The 15218-nt window shown below is 37.3% G+C and overlaps 1 protein-coding gene across 1 annotated transcript in view; it reads right to left on the bottom strand.

Annotated features, from left to right (window-relative positions):
- Nucleotides 1–15218, bottom strand: part of LOC135037934 (unconventional myosin-VIIa-like) — a gene marked incomplete at both ends in the record, with an annotated part of 240316 nt that overhangs the window by 111077 nt on the left and 114021 nt on the right. The gene's annotated exons all lie outside the window — the stretch shown is intronic.

The raw sequence follows: 15218 nt of genomic DNA, 5'->3' as shown, positions 1-15218 counted from the left end.
TCCTCAGTAGTTTCCAGTATAGTGCCATTAATACTATATTTATCCTTTATGTCACCTGAAATAGTGACTCCTAGATCCCTTTCCTCCTCAGTAGTTCCCAGTATAGTGCCATTAATACTATATTTATCCTTCATGTCACCTGAAATAGTGACTTCAAGATCCCTTTCCTCCTCAGTAGCTCCCAGTATAGTGCCATTAATACTATATTTATCCTTCATGTCACCTGAAATAGTGACTTCTAGATCCCTTTCATCCTCCGTAGTTTCCAGTATAGTGCAATTAATATTATATTTATCCTTTATATCACCTGAAATAGTGACTCCTAGATCCCTTTCCTCCTCAGTAGTGTCCAGTATAGTGCCATTAATACTATATTTATCCTTTATGTCACCTGAGATAGTGACTCCTAGATCCCTTTCCTCCTCAGTAGTTCCCAGTATAGTGCAATTAATACTATATTTATCCTTTATGTCACTTGTAATAGTGACTCCTAGATCCCTTTCCTCCTCAGTAGTTCCCAGTATAGTGCCATTAATACTATATTTATCCTTTATGTCACCTGAGATAGTAACTCCTAGATCCCTTTCCTCCTCAGTAGTTCCCAGTATAGTGCCATTAATACTATATTTATCCTTTATGTCACCTGAGATAGTGATTTCTAGATCCCTTTCCTCCTCAGTAGTTCCCAGTATAGTGCCATTAATACTATATTTATCCTTTATGTCACCTGAGATAGTGACTCCTAGATCCCTTTCCTCCTCCGTAGTTCCCAGTATAGTGCCATTAATACTATATTTATCCTTTATGTCACCTGAGATAGTGACTCCTAGATCCCTTTCCTCCTCAGTAGTTTCCAGTCTAGTACCATTAATACTATATTTATCCTTTATGTCACCTGAAATAGTGACTCCTAGATCCCTTTCCTCCTCAGTAGTGTCCAGTATAGTGCCATTAATACTATATTTATCCTTTATGTCACCTGAAATAGTGACTCCTAGATCCCTTTCCTCCTCAGTAGTTCCCAGTATAGTGCCATTAATACTATATTTATCCTTTATGTCACCTGAAATAGTGACTCCTAGATCCCTTTCCTCCTCAGTAGTTCCCAGTATAGTGCCATTATACTATATTTATCCTTTATGTCACCTGAGATAGTGACTCCTAGATCCCTTTCCTCCTCAGTAGTTTCCAGTATAGTGCCATTAATACTATATTTATCCTTTATGTCACCTGAAATAGTGACTCCTAGATCCCTTTCCTCCTCAGTAGTTCCCAGTATAGTGCCATTAATACTATATATATTCTTTATGTCACCTGAAATAGTGACTCCTAGATCCCTTTCCTCCTCAGTAGTTTCCAGAATAGCACCATTAATACTATATTTATCCTTTATGTCACCTGAGATAGTGACTCCTAGATCCCTTTCCTCCTCAGTAGGTTCCAGAATAATGCCATTAATACTATATTTATCCTTTATGTCACCTGAAATAGTGACTCCTAGATCCCTTTCTTCCTCAGTAGTTTCCAGTATAGTACCATTAATACTATATTTATCCTTTATGTCACCTGAAATAGTGACTCCTAGATCCCTTTCCTCCTCAGTAGTTTCCAGTATAGTGCCATTAATACTATATTTATCCTTTATGTCACCTGAGATAGTGACTCCTAGATCCCTTTCCTCCTCAGTAGTTTCCAGTATAGCACCATTAATACTATATGTATCCTTTATGTCACCTGAAATAGTGACTCCTAGATCCCTTTCCTCCACAGTAGTTCCCAGTATAGTGCCATTAATACTATATTTATTCTTTATGTCACCTGAAATAGTGACTCCTAGATCCCTTTTCTCCTCAGTAGTTCCCAGTATAGTGCCATTAATACTATATTTATCCTTTATGTCACCTGAAATAGTGACTCCTAGATCCCTTTCCTCCTCAGTAGTTCCCAGTATAGTGCCATAAATACTATATTTATCCTTTATGTCACCTGAAATAGTGACTCCTAGATCCCTTTCCTCCTCAGTAGTTCCCAGTATAGTGCCATTAATACTATATTTATTCTTTATGTCACCTGAAATAGTGACTCCTAGATCCCTTTTCTCCTCAGTAGTTCCCAGTATAGTGCCATTAATACTATATTTATCCTTTATGTCACCTGAAATAGCGACTCCTAGATCCCTTTCCTCCTCAGTAGTTCCCAGTATAGTGCCATAAATACTATATTTATCCTTTATGTCACCTGAAATAGTGTCTCCTAGATCCCTTTCCACCTCAGTAGTCTCCAGTATAGCGCAATTATACTATATTTATCCTTTATGTCACCTGAAATAGTGACTCCTAGATCCCTTTCCTCATCAGTAGTTCCCAGTATAGTGCCATTAATACTATATTTATCCTTAATGTCACCTGTAATAGTGACTCCTAGATCCCTTTCCTCCTCAGTAGTTTCCAGTATAGTGCCATTAATACTATATTTATCCTTTATGTCACCTGAAATAGTGACTCCTAGATCCCTTTCCTCCTCAGTAGTTTCCAGTATAGTGCCATTAATACTATATTTATCCTTTATGTCACCTTAAATAGTGACTCCTAGATCCCTTTACTCCTTAGTAGTTTCCAGTATAGTGCCATTAATACTATATTTATCCTTTATGTCACCTGAAATAGTGACTCCTAGATCCCTTTCCTCCTCAGTAGTTTCCAGTATAGTGCCATTAATACTATATTTATCCTTTATGTCACCTGAAATAGTGACTCCTAGATCCCTTTCCTCCTCAGTAGTTTCCAGTATAGTGCCATTATACTATATTTATCCTTTATGTCACCTGTAATAGTGACTCCTAGATCCCTTTCCTCCTCAGTAGTTTCCAGTATAGTGCCATTAATACTATATTTATCCTTTATGTCACCTGAAATAGTGACTCCTAGATCCCTTTCCTCCTCAGGAGTTCCCAGTATAGTGCCATTAATACTATATTTATCCTTTATGTCACCTGTAATAGTGACTCCTAGATCCCTTTCCTCCTCAGTAGTTTCCAGTATAGTGCCATTAATACTATATTTATCCTTTATGTCACCTGAAATAGTGACTCCTAGATCCCTTTCCTCCTCAGTAGTTTCCAGTATAGTGCCATTAATACTATATTTATCCTTTATGTCACCTGTAATAGTGACTCCTAGATCCCTTTCCTCCTCAGTAGTTTCCAGTATAGTGCCATTAATACTATATTTATCCTTTATGTCACCTGAAATAGTGACTCCTAGATCCCTTTCCTCCTCAGGAGTTCCCAGTATAGTGCCATTAATACTATATTTATCCTTTATGTCACCTGTAATAGTGACTCCTAGATCCCTTTCCTCCTCAGTAGTTCCCAGTATAGTGCCATTAATACTATATTTATCCTTCATGTCACCTGAAATAGTGACTTCTAGATCCCTTTCCTCCTCAGTAGCTCCCAGTATAGTGCCATTAATACTATATTTATCCTTCATGTCACCTGAAATAGTGACTTCTAGATCCCTTTCATCCTCCGTAGTTTCCAGTATAGTGCAATTAATATTATATTTATCCTTTATATCACCTGAAATAGTGACTCCTAGATCCCTTTCCTCCTCAGTAGTGTCCAGTATAGTGCCATTAATACTATATTTATCCTTTATGTCACCTGAGATAGTGACTCCTAGATCCCTTTCCTCCTCAGTAGTTCCCAGTATAGTGCAATTAATACTATATTTATCCTTTATGTCACCTGTAATAGTGACTCCTAGATCCCTTTCCTCCTCAGTAGTTCCCAGTATAGTGCCATTAATACTATATTTATCCTTTATGTCACCTGAGATAGTGACTCATAGATCCCTTTCCTCCTCAGTAGTTCCCAGTATAGTGCCATTAATACTATATTTATCCTTTATGTCACCTGAGATAGTGATTTATAGATCCCTTTCCTCCTCAGTAGTTCCCAGTATAGTGCCATTAATACTATATTTATCCTTTATGTCACCTGAGATAGTGACTCCTAGATCCCTTTCCTCCTCAGTAGTTCCCAGTATAGTGCCATTAATACTATATTTATCCTTTATGTCACCTGAGATAGTGACTCCTAGATCCCTTTCCTCCTCAGTAGTTTCCAGTCTAGTACCATTAATACTATATTTATCCTTTATGTCACCTGAAATAGTGACTCCTAGATCCCTTTCCTCCTCAGTAGTGTCCAGTATAGTGCCATTAATACTATATTTATCCTTTATGTCACCTGAAATAGTGACTCCTAGATCCCTTTCCTCCTCAGTAGTTCCCAGTATAGTGCCATTAATACTATATTTATCCTTTATGTCACCTGAAATAGTGACTCCTAGATCCCTTTCCTCCTCAGTAGTTCCCAGTATAGTGCCATTATACTATATTTATCCTTTATGTCACCTGAGATAGTGACTCCTAGATCCCTTTCCTCCTCAGTAGTTTCCAGTATAGTGCCATTAATACTATATTTATCCTTTATGTCACCTGAGATAGTGACTCCTAGATCCCTTTCCTCCTCAGTAGTGTCCAGTATAGTGCCATTAATACTATATTTATCCTTTATGTCACCCTGAAATAGTGACTCCTAGATCCCTTTCCTCCTTAGTAGTTTCCAGTATAGTGCCATTAATACTATATTTATACTTTATGTCACCTGAAATAGTGACTCCTAGATCCCTTTCCTCCTCAGTAGTTTCCAGTATACCACCATTAATACTATATTTATCCTTTATGTCACCAGAAATAGGGACTCCTAGATCCCTTTCCTCCTCAGTAGTTCCCAGTATAGTGCCATTAATACTATATATATTCTTTATGTCACCTGAAATAGTGACTCCTAGATCCCTTTCCTCCTCAGTAGTTTCCAGAATAGCACCATTAATACTATATTTATCCTTTATGTCACCTGAGATAGTGACTCCTAGATCCCTTTCCTCCTCAGTAGTTTCCAGTATAGTGCCATTAATACTATATTTATCCTTTATGTCACCTGAGATAGTGACTCCTAGATCCCTTTCTTCCTCAGTAGTTTCCAGTATAGTGCCATTAATACTATATTTATCCTTTATATCACCTGAAATAGTGACTCCTAGATCCCTTTCCTCCTCAGTAGTTTCCAGTATAGTGCCATTAATACTATATTTATCCTTTATGTCACCTGAGATAGTGACTCCTAGATCCCTTTCCTCCTCAGTAGTTTCCAGTATAGCACCATTAATACTATATTTATCCTTTATGTCACCTGAAATAGTGACTCCTAGATCCCTTTCCTCCACAGTAGTTCCCAGTATAGTGCCATTAATACTATATTTATTCTTTATGTCACCTGAAATAGTGACTCCTAGATCCCTTTCTTCCTCAGTAGTTTCCAGTATAGTACCATTTATACTATATTTATCCTTTATATCACCTGAAATAGTGACTCCTAGATCCCTTTCCTCCTCAGTAGTTTCCAGTATAGTGCCATTAATACTATATTTATCCTTTATGTCACCTGAGATAGTGATTCCTAGATCCCTTTCCTCCTCAGTAGTTTCCAGTATAGCACCATTAATACTATATTTATCCTTTATGTCACCTGAAATAGTGACTCCTAGATCCCTTTCCTCCACAGTAGTTCCCAGTATAGTGCAATTAATACTATATTTATTCTTTATGTCACCTGAAATAGTGACTCCTAGATCCCTTTTCTCCTCAGTAGTTCCCAGTATAGTACCATTAATACTATATTTATCCTTTATGTCACCTGAAATAGTGACTCCTAGATCCCTTTCCTCCTCAGTAGTTCCCAGTATAGTGCCATAAATACTATATTTATCCTTTATGTCACCTGAAATAGTGACTCCTAGATCCCTTTCCTCCTCAGTAGTTCCCAGTATAGTGCCATTAATACTATATTTATCCTTTATGTCACCTGAAATAGTGTCTCCTAGATCCCTTTCCACCTCAGTAGTCTCCAGTATAGCGCAATTATACTATATTTATCCTTTATGTCACCTGTAATAGTGACTCCTAGATCCCTTTCCTCCTCAGTAGTTTCCAGTATAGTGCCATTAATACTATATTTATCCTTTATGTCACCTGAAATAGTGACTCCTAGATCCCTTTCCTCCTCAGTAGTTTCCAGTATAGTGCCATTAATACTATATTTATCCTTTATGTCACCTGTAATAGTGACTCCTAGATCCCTTTCCTCCTCAGTAGTTTCCAGTATAGTGTCATTAATACTATATTTATCCTTTATGTCACCTGAAATAGTGACTCCTAGATCCCTTTCCTCCTCAGGAGTTCCCAGTATAGTGCCATTAATACTATATTTATCCTTTATGTCACCTGTAATAGTGACTCCTAGATCCCTTTCCTCCTCAGTAATTTCCAGTATAGTGCCATTAATACTATGTTTATCCTTTATGTCACCTGAAATAGTGACTCCTAGATCCCTTTCCTCCTCAGTAGTTCCCAGTATAGTGCCATTAATACTATATTTATCCTTCATGTCACCTGAAATAGTGACTTCTAGATCCCTTTCCTCCTCAGTAGCTCCCAGTATAGTGCCATTAATACTATATTTATCCTTCATGTCACCTGAAATAGTGACTTCTAGATCCCTTTCATCCTCCGTAGTTTCCAGTATAGTGCAATTAATATTATATTTATCCTTTATATCACCTGAAATAGTGACTCCTAGATCCCTTTCCTCCTCAGTAGTGTCCAGTATAGTACCATTAATACTATATTTATCCTTTATGTCACCTGAAATAGTGACTCCTAGATCCCTTTCCTCCTCAGTAGTGTCCAGTATAGTGCCATTAATACTATATTTATCATTTATGTCACCTGAGATAGTGACTCCTAGATCCCTTTCCTCCTCAGTAGTGTCCAGTATAGTGCCATTAATACTATATTTATCCTTTATGTCACCCTGAAATAGTGACTCCTAGATCCCTTTCCTCCTCAGTAGTGTCCAATATAGTGCCATTAATACTATATTTATCCTTTATGTCACCCTGAAATAGTGACTCCTAGATCCCTTTCCTCCTTAGTAGTTTCCAGTATAGTGCCATTAATACTATATTTATACTTTATGTCACCTGAAATAGTGACTCCTAGATCCCTTTCCTCCTCAGTAGTTTCCAGTATACCACCATTAATACTATATTTATCCTTTATGTCACCTGAAATAGGGACTCCTAGATCCCTTTCCTCCTCAGTAGTTCCCAGTATAGTGCCATTAATACTATATATATTCTTTATGTCACCTAAAATAGTGACTCCTAGATCCCTTTCCTCCTCAGTAGTTTCCAGAATAGCACCATTAATACTATATTTATCCTTTATGTCACCAGAGATAGTGACTCCTAGATCCCTTTCCTCCTCAGTAGGTTCCAGAATAATGCCATTAATACTATATTTATCCTTTATGTCACCTGAAATAGTGACTCCTAGATCCCTTTCTTCCTCAGTAGTTTCCAGTATAGTACCATTAATACTATATTTATCCTTTATATCACCTGAAATAGTGACTCCTAGATCCCTTTCCTCCTCAGTAGTTTCCAGTATAGTGCCATTAATACTATATTTATCCTTTATGTCACCTGAGATAGTGACTCCTAGATCCCTTTCCTCCTCAGTAGTTTCCAGTATAGCACCATTAATACTATATTTATCCTTTATGTCACCTGAAATAGTGACTCCCAGATCCTTTTCCTCCACAGTAGTTCCCAGTATAGTGCCATTAATACTATATTTATTCTTTATGTCACCTGAAATAGTGACTCCTAGATCCCTTTCCTCCTCAGTAGTTTCCAGTATAGTGCCATTAATACTATATTTATCCTTTATGTCACCTGAAATAGTGACTCCTAGATCCCTTTCCTCCTCAGTAGTTTCCAGTATAGTGCCATTAATACTATATTTATCCTTTATGTCACCTGAAATAGTGACTTCTAGATCCCTTTCCTCCTCAGTAGCTCCCAGTATAGTGCCATTAATACTATATTTATCCTTCATGTCACCTGTAATAGTGACTCCTAGATCCCTTTCCTCCTCAGTAGTTTCCAGTATAGTGTCATTAATACTATATTTATCCTTTATGTCACCTGAAATAGTGACTCCTAGATCCCTTTCCTCCTCAGGAGTTCCCAGTATAGTGCCATTAATACTATATTTATCCTTTATGTCACCTGTAATAGTGACTCCTAGATCCCTTTCCTCCTCAGTAATTTCCAGTATAGTGCCATTAATACTATGTTTATCCTTTATGTCACCTGAAATAGTGACTCCTAGATCCCTTTCCTCCTCAGTAGTTCCCAGTATAGTGCCATTAATACTATATTTATCCTTCATGTCACCTGAAATAGTGACTTCTAGATCCCTTTCCTCCTCAGTAGCTCCCAGTATAGTGCCATTAATACTATATTTATCCTTCATGTCACCTGAAATAGTGACTTCTAGATCCCTTTCATCCTCCGTAGTTTCCAGTATAGTGCAATTAATATTATATTTATCCTTTATATCACCTGAAATAGTGACTCCTAGATCCCTTTCCTCCTCAGTAGTGTCCAGTATAGTACCATTAATACTATATTTATCCTTTATGTCACCTGAAATAGTGACTCCTAGATCCCTTTCCTCCTCAGTAGTGTCCAGTATAGTGCCATTAATACTATATTTATCATTTATGTCACCTGAGATAGTGACTCCTAGATCCCTTTCCTCCTCAGTAGTGTCCAGTATAGTGCCATTAATACTATATTTATCCTTTATGTCACCCTGAAATAGTGACTCCTAGATCCCTTTCCTCCTCAGTAGTGTCCAATATAGTGCCATTAATACTATATTTATCCTTTATGTCACCCTGAAATAGTGACTCCTAGATCCCTTTCCTTCTTAGTAGTTTCCAGTATAGTGCCATTAATACTATATTTATACTTTATGTCACCTGAAATAGTGACTCCTAGATCCCTTTCCTCCTCAGTAGTTTCCAGTATACCACCATTAATACTATATTTATCCTTTATGTCACCTGAAATAGGGACTCCTAGATCCCTTTCCTCCTCAGTAGTTCCCAGTATAGTGCCATTAATACTATATATATTCTTTATGTCACCTAAAATAGTGACTCCTAGATCCCTTTCCTCCTCAGTAGTTTCCAGAATAGCACCATTAATACTATATTTATCCTTTATGTCACCAGAGATAGTGACTCCTAGATCCCTTTCCTCCTCAGTAGGTTCCAGAATAATGCCATTAATACTATATTTATCCTTTATGTCACCTGAAATAGTGACTCCTAGATCCCTTTCTTCCTCAGTAGTTTCCAGTATAGTACCATTAATACTATATTTATCCTTTATATCACCTGAAATAGTGACTCCTAGATCCCTTTCCTCCTCAGTAGTTTCCAGTATAGTGCCATTAATACTATATTTATCCTTTATGTCACCTGAGATAGTGACTCCTAGATCCCTTTCCTCCTCAGTAGTTTCCAGTATAGCACCATTAATACTATATTTATCCTTTATGTCACCTGAAATAGTGACTCCCAGATCCTTTTCCTCCACAGTAGTTCCCAGTATAGTGCCATTAATACTATATTTATTCTTTATGTCACCTGAAATAGTGACTCCTAGATCCCTTTTCTCCTCAGTAGTTCCCAGTATAGTGCCATTAATACTATATTTATCCTTTATGTCACCTGAAATAGTGACTCCTAGATCCCTTTCCTCCTCAGTAGTTCCCAGTATAGTGCCATAAATACTATATTTATCCTTTATGTCACCTGAAATAGTGACTCCTAGATCCCTTTCCTCCTCAGTAGTTCCCAGTATAGTGCCATTAATACTATATTTATCCTTTATGTCACCTGAAATAGTGTCTCCTAGATCCCTTTCCACCTCAGTAGTCTCCAGTATAGCGCAATTATACTATATTTATCCTTTATGTCACCTGAAATAGTGACTCCTAGATCCCTTTCCTCATCAGTAGTTCCCAGTATAGTGCCATTAATACTATATTTATCCTTAATGTCACCTGTAATAGTGACTCCTAGATCCCTTTCCTCCTCAGTAGTTTCCAGTATAGTGCCATTAATACTATATTTATCCTTTATGTCACCTGAAATAGTGACTCCTAGATCCCTTTCCTCCTCAGTAGTTTCCAGTATAGTGCCATTAATACTATATTTATCCTTTATGTCACCTGAAATAGTGACTTCTAGATCCCTTTCCTCCTCAGTAGCTCCCAGTATAGTGCCATTAATACTATATTTATCCTTCATGTCACCTGAAATAGTGACTTCTAGATCCCTTTCATCCTCCGTAGTTTCCAGTATAGTGCAATTAATATTATATTTATCCTTTATATCACCTGAAATAGTGACTCCTAGATCCCTTTCCTCCTCAGTAGTGTCCAGTATAGTGCCATTAATACTATATTTATCCTTTATGTCACCTGAAATAGTGACTCCTAGATCCCTTTCCTCCTCAGTAGTTCCCAGTATAGTGCAATTAATACTATATTTATCCTTTATGTCACCTGAAATAGTGACTCCTAGATCCCTTTCCTCCTCAGTAGTTCCCAGTATAGTGCCATTATACTATATTTATCCTTTATGTCACCTGAGATAGTGACTCCTAGATCCCTTTCATCCTCAGTAGTTTCCAGTATAGTGCCATTAATACTATATTTATCCTTTATGTCACCTGAAATAGTGACTCCTAGATCCCTTTCCTCCTCAGTAGTTTCCAGTATAGTGCCATTAATACTATATTTATCATTTATGTCACCTGAGATAGTGACTCCTAGATCCCTTTCCTCCTCAGTAGTTTCCAGTATAGTGCCATTAATACTATATTTATCCTTTATGTCACCTGAGATAGTGACTCCTAAATCCCTTTCCTCCTCAGTAGTGTCCAGTATAGTGCCATTAATACTATATTTATCCTTTATGTCACCCTGAAATAGTGACTCCTAGATCCCTTTCCTCCTTAGTAGTTTCCAGTATAGTGCCATTAATACTATATTTATACTTTATGTCACCTGAAATAGTGACTCCTAGATCCCTTTCCTCCTCAGTAGTTTCCAGTATACCACCATTAATACTATATTTATCCTTTATGTCACCTGAAATAGGGACTCCTAGATCCCTTTCCTCCTCAGTAGTTCCCAGTATAGTGCCATTAATACTATATATATTCTTTATGTCACCTGAAATAGTGACTCCTAGATCCCTTTCCTCCTCAGTAGTTTCCAGAATAGCACCATTAATACTATATTTATCCTTTATGTCACCTGAGATAGTGACTCCTAGATCCCTTTCCTCCTCAGTAGGTTCCAGAATAATGCCATTAATACTATATGTATCCTTTATGTCACCTGAAATAGTGACTCCTAGATCCCTTTCTTCCTCAGTAGTTTCCAGTATAGTACCATTAATACTATATTTATCCTTTATATCACCTGAAATAGTGACTCCTAGATCCCTTTCCTCCTCAGTAGTTTCCAGTATAGTGCCATTAATACTATATTTATCCTTTATGTCACCTGAGATAGTGACTCCTATATCCCTTTCCTCCTCAGTAGTTTCCAGTATAGCACCATTAATACTATATTTATCCTTTATGTCACCTGAAATAGTGACTCCTAGATCCCTTTCCTCCACAGTAGTTCCCAGTATAGTGCCATTAATACTATATTTATTCTTTATGTCACCTGAAATAGTGACTCCTAGATCCCTTTTCTCCTCAGTAGTTCCCAGTATAGTGCCATTAATTCTATATTTATCCTTTATGTCACCTGAAATAGTGACTCATAGATCCCTTTCCTCCTCAGTAGTTCCCAGTATAGTGCCATTAATACTATATTTATCCTTTATGTCACCTGAAATAGTGACTCCTAGATCCCTTTCCTCCTCAGTAGTTTCCAGTATAGTGCCATTATACTATATTAATCCTTTATGTCACCTGTAATAGTGACTCCTAGATCCCTTTCCTCCTCAGTAGTTTCCAGTATAGTGCCATTAATACTATATTTATCCTTTATGTCACCTGAAATAGTGACTCCTAGATCCCTTTCCTCCTCAGGAGTTCCCAGTATAGTGCCATTAATACTATATTTATCCTTTATGTCACCTGTAATAGTGACTCCTAGATCCCTTTCCTCCTCAGTAGTTTCCAGTATAGTGCCATTAATACTATATTTATCCTTTATGTCACCTGAAATAGTGACTCCTAGATCCCTTTCCTCCTCAGGAGTTCCCATTATAGTGCCATTAATACTATATTTATCCTTTATGTCACCTGTAATAGTGACTCCTAGATCCCTTTCCTCCTCAGTAGTTTCCAGTATAGTGCCATTAATACTATATTTATCCTTTATGTCACCTGAAATAGTGACTCCTAGATCCCTTTCCTCCTCAGTAGTTCCCAGTATAGTGCCATTAATACTATATTTATCCTTTATGTCACCTGTAATAGTGACTCCTAGATCCCTTTCCTCCTCAGTAGTTTCCAGTATAGTGCCATTAATACTATATTTATCCTTTATGTCACCTGAAATAGTGACTCCTAGATCCCTTTCCTCCTCAGTAGTTTCCAGTATAGTGCCATTAATACTATATTTATCCTTTATGTCACCTGAAATAGTGACTCCTAGATCCCTTTCCTCCTTAGTAGTTTCCAGTATAGTGCCAATAATACTATATTTATCCTTTATGTCACCTGAAATAGTGACTCCTAGATCCCTTTCCTCCTCAGTAGTTCCCAGTATAGTGCCATTAATACTATATTTATCCTTTATGTCACCTGAAATAGTGACTCCTAGATCCCTTTCCTCCTCAGTAGTTCCCAGTATAGTGCCATTATACTATATTTATCCTTTATGTCACCTGAAATAGTGACTCCTAGATCCCTTTCCTCCTCAGTAGTTCCCAGTATAGTGCCATTAATACTATATTTATCCTTTATGTCACCTGAGATAGTGACTCCTAGATCCCTTTCCTCCTCAGTAGTTTCCAGTATAGTGCCATTAATACTATATTTATCCTTTATGTCACCTGAAATAGTGACTCCTAGATCCCTTTCCTCCTCAGTAGTTTCCAGTATAGTGCCATTAATACTATATTTATCATTTATGTCACCTGAGATAGTGACTCCTAGATCCCTTTCCTCCTCAGTAGTTTCCAGTATAGTGCCATTAATACTATATTTATCCTTTATGTCACCTGAGATTGTGACTCCTAGATCCCTTTCCTCCTCAGTAGTGTCCAGTATAGTGCCATTAATACTATATTTATCCTTTATGTCACCCTGAAATAGTGACTCCTAGATCCCTTTCCTCCTTAGTAGTTTCCAGTATAGTGCCATTAATACTATATTTATACTTTATGTCACCTGAAATAGTGACTCCTAGATCCCTTTCCTCCTCAGTAGTTTCCAGTATACCACCATTAATACTATATTTATCCTTTATGTCACCTGAAATAGGGACTCCTAGATCCCTTTCCTCCTCAGTAGTTCCCAGTATAGTCCCATTAATACTATATATATTCTTTATGTCACCTGAAATAGTGACTCCTAGATCCCTTTCCTCCTCAGTAGTTTCCAGAATAGCACCATTAATACTATATTTATCCTTTATGTCACCTGAGATAGTGACTCCTAGATCCCTTTCCTCCTCAGTAGGTTCCAGAATAATGCCATTAATACTATATTTATCCTTTATGTCACCTGAAATAGTGACTCCTAGATCCCTTTCTTCCTCAGTAGTTTCCAGTATAGTACCATTAATACTATATTTATCCTTTATATCACCTGAAATAGTGACTCCTAGATCCCTTTCCTCCTCAGTAGTTTCCAGTATAGTGCCATTAATACTATATTTATCCTTTATGTCACCTGAGATAGTGACTCCTAGATCCCTTTCCTCCTCAGTAGTTTCCAGTATAGCACCATTAATACTATATTTATCCTTTATGTCACCTGAAATAGTGACTCCTAGATCCCTTTCCTCCACAGTAGTTCCCAGTATAGTGCCATTAATACTATATTTATTCTTTATGTCACCTGAAATAGTGACTCCTAGATCCCTTTTCTCCTCAGTAGTTCCCAGTATAGTGCCATTAATACTATATTTATCCTTTATGTCACCTGAAATAGTGACTCCTAGATCCCTTTCCTCCTCAGTAGTTCCCAGTATAGTGCCATAAATACTATATTTATCCTTTATGTCACCAGAAATAGTGACTCCTAGATCCCTTTCCTCCTCAGTAGTTCCCAGTATAGTGCCATTAATACTATATTTATCCTTTATGTCACCTGAAATAGTGTCTCCTAGATCCCTTTCCACCTCAGTAGTCTCCAGTATAGCGCAATTATACTATATTTATCCTTTATGTCACCTGAAATAGTGACTCCTAGATCCCTTTCCTCATCAGTAGTTCCCAGTATAGTGCCATTAATACTATATTTATCCTTAATGTCACCTGTAATAGTGACTCCTAGATCCCTTTCCTCCTCAGTAGTTTCCAGTATAGTGCCATTAATACTATATTTATCCTTTATGTCACCTGAAATAGTGACTCCTAGATCCCTTTCCTCCTCAGTAGTTCCCAGTATAGTGCCATAAATACTATATTTATCCTTTATGTCACCAGAAATAGTGACTCCTAGATCCCTTTCCTCCTCAGTAGTTCCCAGTATAGTGCCATTAATACTATATTTATCCTTTATGTCACCTGAAATAGTGACTCCTAGATCCCTTTCCTCCTCAGTAGTTTCCAGTATAGTGCCATTAATACTATATTTATCCTTTATGTCACCTGAAATAGTGACTTCTAGATCCCTTTCCTCCTCAGTAGCTCCCAGTATAGTGCCATTAATACTATATTTATCCTTCATGTCACCTGAAATAGTGACTTCTAGATCCCTTTCATCCTCCGTAGTTTCCAGTATAGTGCAATTAATATTATATTTATCCTTTATATCACCTGAAATAGTGACTCCTAGATCCCTTTCCTCCTCAGTAGTGTCCAGTATAGTGCCATTAATACTATATTTATCCTTTATGTCACATGTAATAGTGACTCCTAGATCCCTTTCCTCCTCAGTAGTTCCCAGTATAGTGCCATTAATACTATATTTATCCTTTATGTCACCTGAGATAGTGACTCCTAGATCCCTTTCCTCCTCAGTAGTTCCCAG

The sequence above is a fragment of the Pseudophryne corroboree genome, unplaced genomic scaffold (genome assembly GCF_028390025.1).
Source record: "Pseudophryne corroboree isolate aPseCor3 unplaced genomic scaffold, aPseCor3.hap2 scaffold_687, whole genome shotgun sequence".
NCBI classification, from domain to species: Eukaryota; Metazoa; Chordata; class Amphibia; order Anura; family Myobatrachidae; genus Pseudophryne; species Pseudophryne corroboree.
This window is presented reverse-complemented; position numbering and strand designations above follow the sequence as displayed.